General features: G+C 43.4%; 1 protein-coding gene across 3 annotated transcripts in view; it reads right to left on the bottom strand.

The window, feature by feature from the left end:
* The window catches only part of LOC149792382 (unconventional myosin IC-like), a 128869-nt gene that overhangs the window by 97295 nt on the left and 19266 nt on the right, over positions 1-12308 (bottom strand). The gene's annotated exons all lie outside the window — the stretch shown is intronic.

The raw sequence follows: 12308 nt of genomic DNA, 5'->3' as shown, positions 1-12308 counted from the left end.
ACGATTCCAAAAACAGTGTATATACTTATGGATACTTTACAAGAGAACATTTTGGGCTTGCCTGAGGAGTTGAGAGAAAGGATTTACCGAGAACTGGTGAAAATACAAGTGAAACGTAAAGAACAATTGCATCCGTTACGTCACCAGATCTTTAACCACTGGTACCTGAATGGTATAAGAGGACTGATTCGTCAGAAATTTTTTCACTGGTCAGACCTTGTTGAACACTTTCAGTTTGGGGATGATGATGGACTAGACGTTCGTAATTTTGGTTACTTCGAGATTCACTTACTGCAACGTATTGAGGAAGACGAGTTAAAGGATTACCAACATTTGTTACATGGAATCTGCTTAGAAAAAGACGAAACATCTAGACAAACTCTGACGTTTCAGTTACAGTATATAACATTTAAATTCCCTACTGGAGAACGAACATGTTTAGTTAGAAATTACCTTTATTGCTTCCGAAACAAAGACACTATAAAATCAAGTTGCCATGCCACGGATTATGTCACATATTATTGAACAGATTCCGTGGAAGGAACTCAATGACCATATTCAAACCGTGGATCATTACCATCGATTATTACAAGAACTGTATCCATTCAATTTGGGTCGACAAGTGGTGTGTGTCTTAGTGACTTGTTTTCTGGGATTTCGTTTACCAGCCGATTCTTTGTGGACTCTTTACGATCAGTACTTACCACCTCAATGGCCTTAAATGGTCACGAAAAACTCCTTTTGCTCAAAGCCTTGCGTTTTCATCTGGATACTTCTCGACCTCAACAGGAAAAAAAGATTCGTCAACTTTTAGCTACCCAAGACGTGTATGACGATGTGTGTGTAGCTTGTGACTTACATCCCCAGTGGACAGATGTCCATGCCTGGAAAGAATGGGGTTTTGAGGCTTGGACCCAAGAAGTGGCCCAGTATGCACGAGAGTTGTTCAAGGAAAAAAGTTACTTTTCAACCCGTGTTAGTGACGGTGCCAGAAGAACCCGACACCCAGGACGGGACTGTCGTGGGCAGGCCTGAAAGACCCTTTCGGGAGGACACTTGTGTGACCTTACCCCCTACTATAGAACTGGTTAGAACATTACCCAAAACATGTTGTTGTACAGACACTTGTGTTTATTCCACGTTAATGGTTATCATGTACCTTTTATTCTTGTACTTAAGCCTTTGGCTTTTATGTATTTTTGTCTTTCGTATTCATGTTTGAAAAAAAACATTTAATAAACGTGTTCTGAAAAAGTATATAAACTCTTGTCTTGTCTGTTTTCATGTCACAAGTGACATTTCTCACACAATGGCTACCTCTGCTGTCTCTGCTCCCTCTTCCTCTATTGTCAAAGTCATCGACGAACACTTAGATCGTGCCAGTTGGGAGGCTTTGTATCCTCGCCATCCCTTTAACATGCTCATTGCTGGACCTAGCGGTTCAGGCAAAACCGAATTCGTCAAACGTTTGATCGAACATAAACATCATTTGATCGATCGACCACCTCAACGGATCGTGTGGTGTTACAAAGAGTGGCAATCGGCGTACAGCCTCTTGCGAGAAAGTCAAGGCGATTCCATCGTGTTTGTGGAAGGCATTCCTAAAGAAGACGACGGCATCGTCTCTGACTCCCGTCAAACCCATTTGGTCATTTTCGACGACATGTTAGGAGAAGACGAAGAAGAAATTAAACTGTGGTTCACGCGCAAAGGGCATCACCGTAATGCCAGTGTCGTTTACATCACCCAAAATTTGTTTCAACAAAGTAAAGCCCATCGCACCATTAGTCTCAATGCGCATTACGTGGTCTTGTTTAAAAGCCCTCGAGATAAATCGCAAGTGCAAGTCTTAGCCAAACAGTTAGGAACGCCTTGGCTGACTCAGGCATACGACGATGCCACTCAAGCGCCACACACCTATTTACTCGTCGATTTGAAACCTACGACTCCCGAGGATTTGCGATTTCGTACCCACTTGTTTCACCACTGGTGCCAAGACGGAGGGCCTGTCCTGTACACGTCTCCGTCCTCGACTTCATTTCACTCCCCATAAAAAATCTATAAAAACCTCAGACCTTTTTTCGTCTGTCTCACACAGTGTGAACATGACGTCCCTTCAGTCGCATCTTCCCGTCAAATTGATTCGTGCCTTGTATGGCATCAGTCGAGAAAAAAATCCACAAACACGAGCTCGTGTCTTAGAAGCTAGTCTCAAAGAAGTCTTACGATGGTTCACGGTCACGGCACGTCAAATACTCCAAGGAATCATTCAGATTCCTCATGAAACCAAACGCTTTTTCGATCGAAACAAAGTCGCTTTGGTCCAACTGGCCGATCCCCGCATCGACACTCAAACCAAAAAACAAATCATTTTGAAACCTGGAGGGAGCGGTACTCTAGGAGGGGTCATCATTCGCTCTCTCTTAAGATGGGATCCTAATGCCCCCAAACTTCTCCCCAAGAAGAAAGTCCAACGAAGCCCCAAGAAGAAAAAGACCAGGTCCCCAAGGAGAACTTCTCCAGTGGCAGCACCCTCCTCTTACCAGACACCACCCCGGAAAAAGAAAAGAAGCCCCATAAAAAGAAACAGAAAAAAAGTCCCCAGAAAAAGAAAAGTTCACAGAAGAAAACTAGTCGCAAGAGAGGCACTTCGGCCAGGACGCAACCTTACACTCGCAAACCACGACCTGTCACAGCGGTGACTGCGTCTCCGGCAGCCTCACGTTTATCCACTTCTCCGTTAATGACACCCAGAACTGAAGAGTACTTGGAGACGTTGATCACACCAAGAACTTCTCCGTTGATGACCCCCAAAAGAACTTCCCCAGTGGCAGGACCTTCCAATTTAGTGGCAGTGGCTGCTGCTCACAAAGTACCTTCTCCCAAAATCAAAGTCCAAGAAAGATCGGGCATGTTACAAAGTTTACTGGATTTGTCCAAGCAAGAACTGGCTCGATTTAGTCCGTTACGTACCCCTGCAAGACGTGTCATGCCTGTCCTCAAACTGATACGACGTAAAGACATTCAGTGGCGACGCGTTCCAGTATAAAAAAGGCCTGTGACCAAGTAGGGTATCCGTGTTTTTTTTGGTGCTCCTGAAGACTCAAAGATGTCACCCTCCAGAAAACCCCAAGGAAAGAAAAGGAAAGGACTACCACCACGTTTAGCCAAACATGGGGACATGTTATCTGTCCTGTCCAAAGCTTCTCCACCCCTACGAAAAAAACTCATTCAAACGACATCCAAAGAGGTCATCGATACCGTGTGCGAATGTTGTTTGAACGTTTTGAAAGGCACGATCCCTTTGTCCAAACACCAGAAACAATGCTTAGGCAAACATCGTCACGTTCTTCGCCAAATGGTTCAAAAGAAAATTCCCATTCGTCAAAAAAAGAAGATGCTGGTCCAACGTGGAGGCATTTTGCCTCTCTTGTTAGGCCCCATACTGAAAGGAGTCTTGGGAACCATGTTGGGAGGACTGGTGGGAGCAAGATAAAAAGACCCTCGGAAGTCCCAAGATCTCAGAATCGACCCCTGACAACCCCATGGAAGGACGAAAACTAGCTTTAGTGCCTTACAAACGATGGATGGAATACCATCGGTGGCAAGAACAACGCACCCCGCATTTACCTCCCAATCCCAATTTGAGCGAGATGTCCCAGTTACAACACGAATTGCAGTCCTTGATGGATCGCCAAGATTTGTCCGAAACAGAAAAATCGCAAAAGTACGGTCAACTCTTGCAACAACTGCAACTCTTTCACCAGAAAGCTTTAGACGAAACAGCTCTACCCACTCTGAAAGATTTTAAGACCTTGATGAAAAGTCCAGCACCATCACCAGTACCAGTACCAGTACCACCAGTACCAGTGACCAAGACAGAAAAAGGAAAAGAAGAAGAAGAAGGGTTTCAAACTCCACCAGAAAAAGTACGCAAGTTAACAACACCACCTACCTCCAGAATTGGATGGATTAAAAAGATGATGGCCACCCCTTCTTCATCACAAGAGAAAAAGAAAGTGAAGACAGAAGTGAAGACAGAAGTGAAACAAGAACCGATATCCCCCGCTCAGACATCCTCCTCTTCAACACCTATTGCCGGTAGCACACACAAAGCATTGCAATCCAAGAAAGTACCCCAAGAGAAAAAGAGTAGCATCCTCCAAGAGTGGGTGTCTTATTAACACACAAACACAAAAAAAAATGGAAAAAGTCTTAGCTAGCGTTTACTACGATCCCTCTCATCCTGCAGGTTACGCAGGAGTTCAAAAATTGTGTCGTGCTGCCAAAACTCGACTAAAAAGTCTCCGTTTACCTCAAGTGCAACGATGGTTACAAGAACAAGCTACCTACACTTTACACAAACCCATTCGACGCAAGTTTACCAGAAGTCGCACCCGAGTGGAAGGGATCGATCATCAATGGCAAAGCCGATTTAGCCGATGTCTCTCAATTGGCCAGCTACAATCGTGGCTACAAATATTTGTTTTGTGTCATCGACGTCTTTTCCAAATTTGCCTGGGTCGTGCCCTTGACTTCCAAATCGAGCAGCGAGTTAGTGCGAGCCCTGCAACGGGTGTTGAAACAAAGCGGTCGTCACCCTCTTCGATGGCAAACGGACAAAGGCACCGAATTTCTGAACCAAGCTTTCCAAAAAGAATTAAAGAAACGGGACATTCATTTTTTTACCACCGAGAATCCCGAAACCAAAGCCAGCATCGTGGAACGTTTTCAACGCACTTTGAAAGAACGCATGTGGAAATATTTTACGCATCACCACACTCTGAAGTACATCAACATCTTACCGCACCTGGAGCAAGCGTACAACCAATCTTACCATCGAAGCATCGGACGTGCCCCGCAAGACGTGACTCCCGAGAACGAAGTGTTGGTGTTCGAGCGTCTGTTTGGTACGTCCCCGACGAGGGCTGTCCCCAAGAAAAGTGGAGTGTTGGCCGTAGTAGATTGGGTGCGCGTTGACAAAACCAAACGCACTTTCGACAAAGGTTACTTACCTAACTGGACGACCGAATTGTTTCGCGTCACTGGACGAGTGCATGGCCGTCATCCTGCCATCTATAAATTGGAAGACATGAACGGAGAAGTGCTCAAAGGAACGTTTTATTTACCCGAGTTACAACGTGTCACCAAAAAAGAAGACGACGTGTACGACATCGAAAGCATTCTCGAACGCAGAACCCGTAAAGTGGGCAAACGACGTGTCAAAGAAGTCAAAGTAAGTTGGAAAGGATATCCACCCAGTTTTGATTCTTGGATCGACGCTTCGCAAGTCATCGACTATAAAAAGAAGTGACTATCATGCCCTTTCACACAGCAGACGCAGCTACGTCGACCACTCCTCCTTCACCTAGTTCTTCTGTGCAAGATTTACAAAAACAACCCTTGTGGGTGTGGTGTGGAGAACGTGTGCCTAAAACGCAAATCGTCTTTTTCTGCCAAATCTTCGTGGTGTATTGTGTCATCGGGGCAGTCATCGCCAATTTGAGTTTGCAACAAGGAGACAAACAATTGTGGACCATTTTATTGAGCAGTTGCATCGGTTACCTGCTTCCCAATCCCTCCCTGAAATTCTCTTCCAACGGGAACCTTGTGTCCAGTGCCAGTGTCAGTCACCACTCCAACAACAACAACCACAACCAGAACCCCATTTTGGGCGGAGACACGCCTCTGACGTCCAGTAACCCCTCGGACAACCACAGAACTCTGGAATTATGAGTCACGAAAACCAATTTTACTTAACCTTACCCAGTGACAGTTCCATGGAGGTGTTTCCCAACAACACGTTGTGCTGTTACACGGCTAAATTACCTCAAGCCATCCCGTTAGATCACGAAGCCCATTGGGAAGTGGCTTTAGTAGAAATGATTCACCCGACCCAAGTCCTCAATGTCCTTAACAACCAAAATTTTTTTACGGTGGAAGTTCATGACCAGCAAGTGCAAAAGCACTTGAATAATGTCAAATATGATCTCAAAAAATTATAATGAAACAACTCGAACGTGGACCTACCAGTTTTTGATTCCCCCAGGCTATTATTTTAGTGGTCAACATTTGGTCAGCACCATAAGCTCCAGGTTTAATGCCGTGTTTGGGAAAGCGTTGGAGCTTGCCCAAAAAAAGGTCACCCTGGAGTACCACAAAGCAGCTCGTCGCTTCTTGATGAAATTTGAGCCGAGTAAAATCGTGTCCATTGTATTTTGTCCTGAATTGTTTGACATGTTGGGCGGTGACATGGAGCTGAGGAAGAAAGTAGAACAAAAACCCGAATTACCAGTTATTTCTGACAACGATTCTTTTGCCAAGTATTTTCGTTCCCCGGTAGAACTGAACCAAGGACTGAATTTGATGTTTGTGTACTCCGATGTGGTGGAGTACAACGTGGTGGGACACACCTCCGTGCCGTTACTGCGTGTCATTCCTTTCAAAGTGGATTCTGCCACGAACGCTGACGAGGAAGGTGGAAACACTTACCACGTCCACCGCGAATTTGTCCATCCTCACTATTTGCCTGTCAGCAAGTCGTATTTGGACACGGTCAACATTACTATAAAAGGAGATTTGGGACAAAATATTCCATTCACCAAAGGAAAAGTCACGGTGAAACTCCATTTTCGAAAACGGTTTTCTCACGACTCGTAAGTCATGTATCCAGCGAGGACACGGTTTAGGAGACATGTTAAAATCGGCCTTTCGTTCGGTGGCCCCGGTGTTGAAACCGATGGTGACACGCAGATTGCACGCCTTGAAAGATGCGGCACTGACGCAAGGCAAAGAATGTCTCCAAAATGTCATCATCGACAAACAAAACCCTAAAGAAGCCTTCATGAGGGCAGGCAAAAATGTCTTGCTGCAAACGGGTAAAGACATTTTAGGCCGACGAGAAACACCTATAAATGCCCTGCACGCTACCGAGTCAGGCATTCAGCAAGGACAAGGCAGAAAGAGACGACGACGAAGAAAACACCCTTTCACCAGACTTCAAGCTAGAAAGGCCAAGAAAAGAAGAACCGTTCGAGACTTAGACGTTTTCGATTATTGAGAAAGAACAGAACAAAATGATGCACCGAGAGTCTTGCGCTTGTTCCAAGACGGAACTGGATCTGTTTGCCATGCCCCCCAACATGATGACGATGCAAGAATCCCAATGGGTGGAATTTCACCCCGTCTCCTCATTGACCGATTCCGCTCCCATCGAGTTTGTAATCAAAGGACAGCCCGAAGATTACATCGATCTGAATAGCAGTTACTTGTACTTGAAAGTCCAAGTTCTAGATAAGGATGATGGTGGAGTAGATGACCGTGAGAATATAGCTCCCGTCAACAATTTCATGCATTCCTTGTTCAGCTCAGTGGATTTGTACTTGAATAACAAACTAGTCAGCAGCAGCATGGATACATATCCTTACCGTGCCTACCTGGAAAATCTCTTGACGTACGGAATAGATGCCAAGGATACTCATCTCAATGCCTGTGTGCTGTGGGAACCTGACGAAGCGACCAAGTTCGACGCATTGGATGGAAGCAATTCCGGCTTTGAGCAAAGAGAAAGCAAAATCATAGATAAGAAGAGTTTAGAACTGATGGATCGTTTGCATTTGGACATGTGGTTGCAAGAGAAATATTTGTTGAACGGGGTCAATGTTCGCTTGAGACTGAATCGCAGGAGTACCGCTTTCCATTTGTTGGCTGTTTCTGCCAAGGCTCCTAAAAGCAAAATCGAAGAGGCCAAACTCTACGTACGACGCGTGGAAGTGTTACCCAAAGTAGGTAACGACATCAGTCAAACGTTGAGCAGAACGACCGCCAAGTATCCCATACGACGTGTGGAAGTGAAAACGTTCACCATTCCCAAGGGACAGCATTCTATGATCGAAGATCATCTGTTTCAAGGACAGTTACCCAAGCGTTTAATCCTTGGCATGGTCTCGAATTCAGCCTTCAACGGAGCCTTCGGTGAAAATCCTTTCAACTTTCAACACTTCAACGTGAAGAAAATCGAAGTCAGTCGCGATGGCAAGACCTTGTGTACCCGACCTTTCGAACCTGACTTTAGTGACAAGAAAATGAATTACTTGAGATCGTACTTGTCCTTGTACGAAGCCACCGGCCAGTTAGGAACCAACACCAGTCACGGCATTACGTACGACGATTACGCAGGAGGCTATGCTTTGTGGGCTTTCGATTTCACTCCAGACCAAGGCAGCGACGAGGGACATTTCCACCCTATAAAATCTGGCCAGATTCGTGTGGAACTTCAGTTTGCAAAAGAACTACCAGCAACAGTGAACGTCATCCTGTATGCCGAATTCGATAATACCATAGAAATCAACAGTTTGAGAGAAGTCATTCTAGACTATTAGAAGCCATGGAAGACTCTTATCCCTCTTTACCTAGTGGAGAAACTTTGGACATGAAATGTGAGGAGACCGTGAAAAAAGAAGAAGAAGTGATCATGATGAAATCGAGATGGCCAGAACAAGAAGCCCATTTAGTCTCCTGTTTTGCCAAACACTTGGTGGAAAAAATGACGGAATTGATCAAGAAAAATTGTTATGGATGTCAAAACGATCATCCCAGTCAAATTCAACACGATAAATGCCTAATGTTGAGTCAAGAAGAAAAATTGGACGAATATCTGGACGAGGCCTGGAGTCTCATCTCGGACGAAAACGTGTTGCACCAGTGGTATAAAGACTTGCGTGAACATTCTTGTCCACCATTAACCACTCAAGAGATCCATCGTATCGAAGCTCTCCTGAATCAGAGTGAGGAAACAGAACGAATAACCGTTTATTCGTCAGACATTTTCAAGCAAAAAGTCAGGATCGAATTGACGACTTATTATTACCTGTGAAGAAGAAAAAAAGCACACACAAAACATGGATACCTGGGAACTTTATTACCTTTTGAACCACAGTTCGTATACGGCTTCTTGGAATCCTGTCGTCTGTGCTAAAGATGAACTCCCTCATCGCAAACCTAAAGACCATCAAGCTTACGTGATCAACACGGACGACAGTCATCTCCCAGGAACCCACTGGGTAGCCGTCTACTTTCCTCAAGAAGGATGTGTGGAATATTTCGATTCGTACGGATTGCCCCCTTTGGAAGACGATATCATCGACTTTATGAGAAGAAATGCTCAAACCACCCGATTCAATAATGTGAAATTACAAGGCACAGATTCCTTGGTGTGCGGACAATATTGCGTGTATTTTCTGCATCATCGCAGCCTGGGCTATTCCTTAGAACATTTAGTGACTCATTTTGATCCTCGTTCTTCTACTAGGAACGATGTAAAAGTAGATCGATGGTTTTGTGACCATTATGCTTATCGTTTGTCTCAAGCTAGGAAACGTAGTGTCCATCAATGGCCTAATGATTTCCAACAGTGGAAATCACAATTTCATTCACAACGTTGTCAGCCCTGTTTAAAGTAGATTGTAAAATTGAGAAAAAATGTTTGTGATTTGAAAAAAATTGTTTGATGTTATCGTGTTGGATTATTGTTAAAAAATGTTAGAGTTTTTGTTTAGTGTTAAGTGATTTTTGAATAAAAAAAATGTTGTGTTTTGAAAAAAAATGCCTTTGTGGTTTGTTTAGCTATAAGAATGTTGGATTGATGCTCTTTCATTTCTTACTATCCCTCTCATGACACTCACTGAACGTTGCGACTAGAAAACCGTGTGGGGGATGTTTTCCTTCACGTCCGCGCTTTGACTTTAAGAACCGGGGTTGTTTCCAGTCTAACCATCCATTGTCGACTCATCCTCCTAAGAAGATGTGCTCCAAACTAGCTAAGCTCAACGAAGCCTACGTGAATTTGCATAGGGTCAGACACAGTCTGATACCGAAGCCAGAAGAAATAGAGAATGTGAGAATGTTAAAAGTCACTGAAGACCTGATAGAAGAGCTCTTCAGAGAAGAAATGAACAGGGAAAAAGAAGAATGGACAGAGAAGTACAGACTTCAGAGACAGCAGCAACAGCAGCAACAACAACAGCAGCAGCAACATGAAGCTGACAGAGGCTTTGTCGATTGTCGTATCGACACCAAAGAGTTCTTCTTCTCCTTCCGAAGAAGCAGACCTATCGCCAGAAAGTCTATCCTCAGAGGACATCGCATTCTTAGAAACTAAAAGATTGCCATAGCAAACAAAAAAACAGCCCTTTTCAGGGCTACCCCAATACTCTAGAAAAGAAATAACCATCGATTTGCCAATGTGTGTATGTAGAGTAGTGTGAATATAAACACTAACTCTTTTTAAAAAAACGTGAGGGCATGTGTTTGTGTGTTTGTGTTTGTAAGTGCTCAAGTAAGTTGGTATGGATAGTAGATTAAAATGATGTCTTTTTTGGTGTTTGAGGTGTATATTTGGGGTTAGATTGGATTGCTTTGCGCATGTGGATAGTCTATTGAAGTGATTTATAAAATATTTTAAAATAGTGATGGGTAGCATAAAAAAGTGAGTGAGTGTTTCTTTTAGGTCCGCGCGTTGTTGGTTTTTGGTCATGATCTAGGTAAGATCAATTTTATGTTTTTTAGGGGGATGTTTTCCTTCACGTCCGCGCTTTCACTATAAATTGAAACTCGTTCGGCAATCTAGCTACCCTTGTTGATTGATCAACACCAAAAAATGAACACGAGATTGGCGAAACTGTTGGAACTTCATGTGCATCTGGAATATGCCAGGCGCCTGTTGAACGAACTGGCCGCGGAGGCCATTGTGGAAGAGGGAAGGATGAGAGAGGAGGAGGAGGAGGAGGAAAGAAGAAACAAACAAGAGGAGGAGAGAAGATATAAAGAAGAAGAGGAAAGAAGATACAAAGAGGAGGAGAGAAGATACAAAGAAGAGGAGGAGGAGGAAAAGGAGAGAAGAAGAAAAAATTTCAGAATCCCAGAAACCGAAAATTAGGAATCTGAAGCCACATATCCTGCCTCTGCTCTCTCCCCCCAAAAGGTAAAAAGTAACTGGGGGACAAGATGTGTATGTGGCGCCAGGCCTGGAAGGTGTCACCATTAACCAGGTGTCCATGAAGTTCCAAAAAAAACCCAGCCCTTTTCAGGGCTACCCAATACTCTAGAAAAGAAATAACTATCAATTTGCCAATGTGTGTAGGTAGAGTAGTGTGAATATAAACACTAACTCTTTATTAATAGTGCGAGTGTTTGTGTCTGTGTTTGTAACTGCTCAAGTAAAGTTTGTGTGAATAGTAGTTTCTTTATTGTTTCTTAGCGTATGTGGAGAGTATAGTTTGGGTTTTATTATATGAAATGAGAAAAGTGGGGGATGTGTTCCTTCACGTCCGCGCGTTGTTTGGTCATGATCTAGGTAAGATCAATTTTTATGTCTTAGGGGGATGTTTTCCATCACGTCCGCGCTTTCCGTATAAGAACCCACAGTATTCGTCGTTCAAACCATTCTGCAAAGAATAAAAAAGAAGATGGCTTCGAACCACCTTGACAAAATGGAAAAATTGCAAAACGTCCTGGACAATTTAGGAATGATGGAGCAAATGTTGGTTAACCTAAACGAGGATCACTATTCTTATAGTCCCCATCGAGTGAAGACGGAGATAAACAACTTACGAAAAATGAAGGTAATCATCAGTGATCTGTTGAAAGAAATAAAGGAGGAGAAGGAGGATGAAGAGAAAAGGATAAGGATGAGAGCATGGAACGAAAAAATTGAAAAAGAACAAGAAAATGAGAAGAGGAAGAAAGAAGAGGAGGAGAAGAAAGAAGAGGAGGAGAAAAGAAAGAAAGAAAAGAAGAGAAAAAGTGTAGGAGAGAAAATAAGAAGCTGGTGGAGAAATAGAAGAAATTAGAAGAAGAAGAAAACCAAAGGCCCTTTTCAGGGCCAGCCATATTTCTCGAAAACAGAATGACTTTTCAATTGCCTACCCGTTTTTTTTAAAAAAATTTAAAAAAAAAAAAAAAAAATCCCCTTGTCCCTAAACAAGCCCAAACTCTATTCCCCATGTTAAATTCCCCTTGTACGTATATTGACCCACGATTTTTCACCATGTTAATTTCCCTTGTACGTATATTGACCCACGATTTTTCGCCATGTTAAATTTCCATTGTACGTATATTGACCCAGGGGGGTCTGTAATGCTAATTTCCATTGTACGTATAGTATCCCACTTCACTACTTACGTTTGAATTAAAGAACTAGAGAAAGAATGAACACGCCAGTTTCTGGTCTACATGATCCACTCTTCTCAAGGATCAAAACTTTCAGAAAAACATTCTTATCACTAGAGCATTTGATTATATTCTCTCTT

The sequence above is a fragment of the Sinohyriopsis cumingii genome, chromosome 9 (genome assembly GCF_028554795.1).
Source record: "Sinohyriopsis cumingii isolate HCF-2022 chromosome 9, ASM2855479v2, whole genome shotgun sequence".
Classification (NCBI taxonomy): domain Eukaryota; kingdom Metazoa; phylum Mollusca; class Bivalvia; order Unionida; family Unionidae; genus Sinohyriopsis; species Sinohyriopsis cumingii.
The sequence above is the reverse complement of the archived record's forward strand: the minus strand, read 5'-3'. Positions and strand labels throughout refer to the sequence as shown.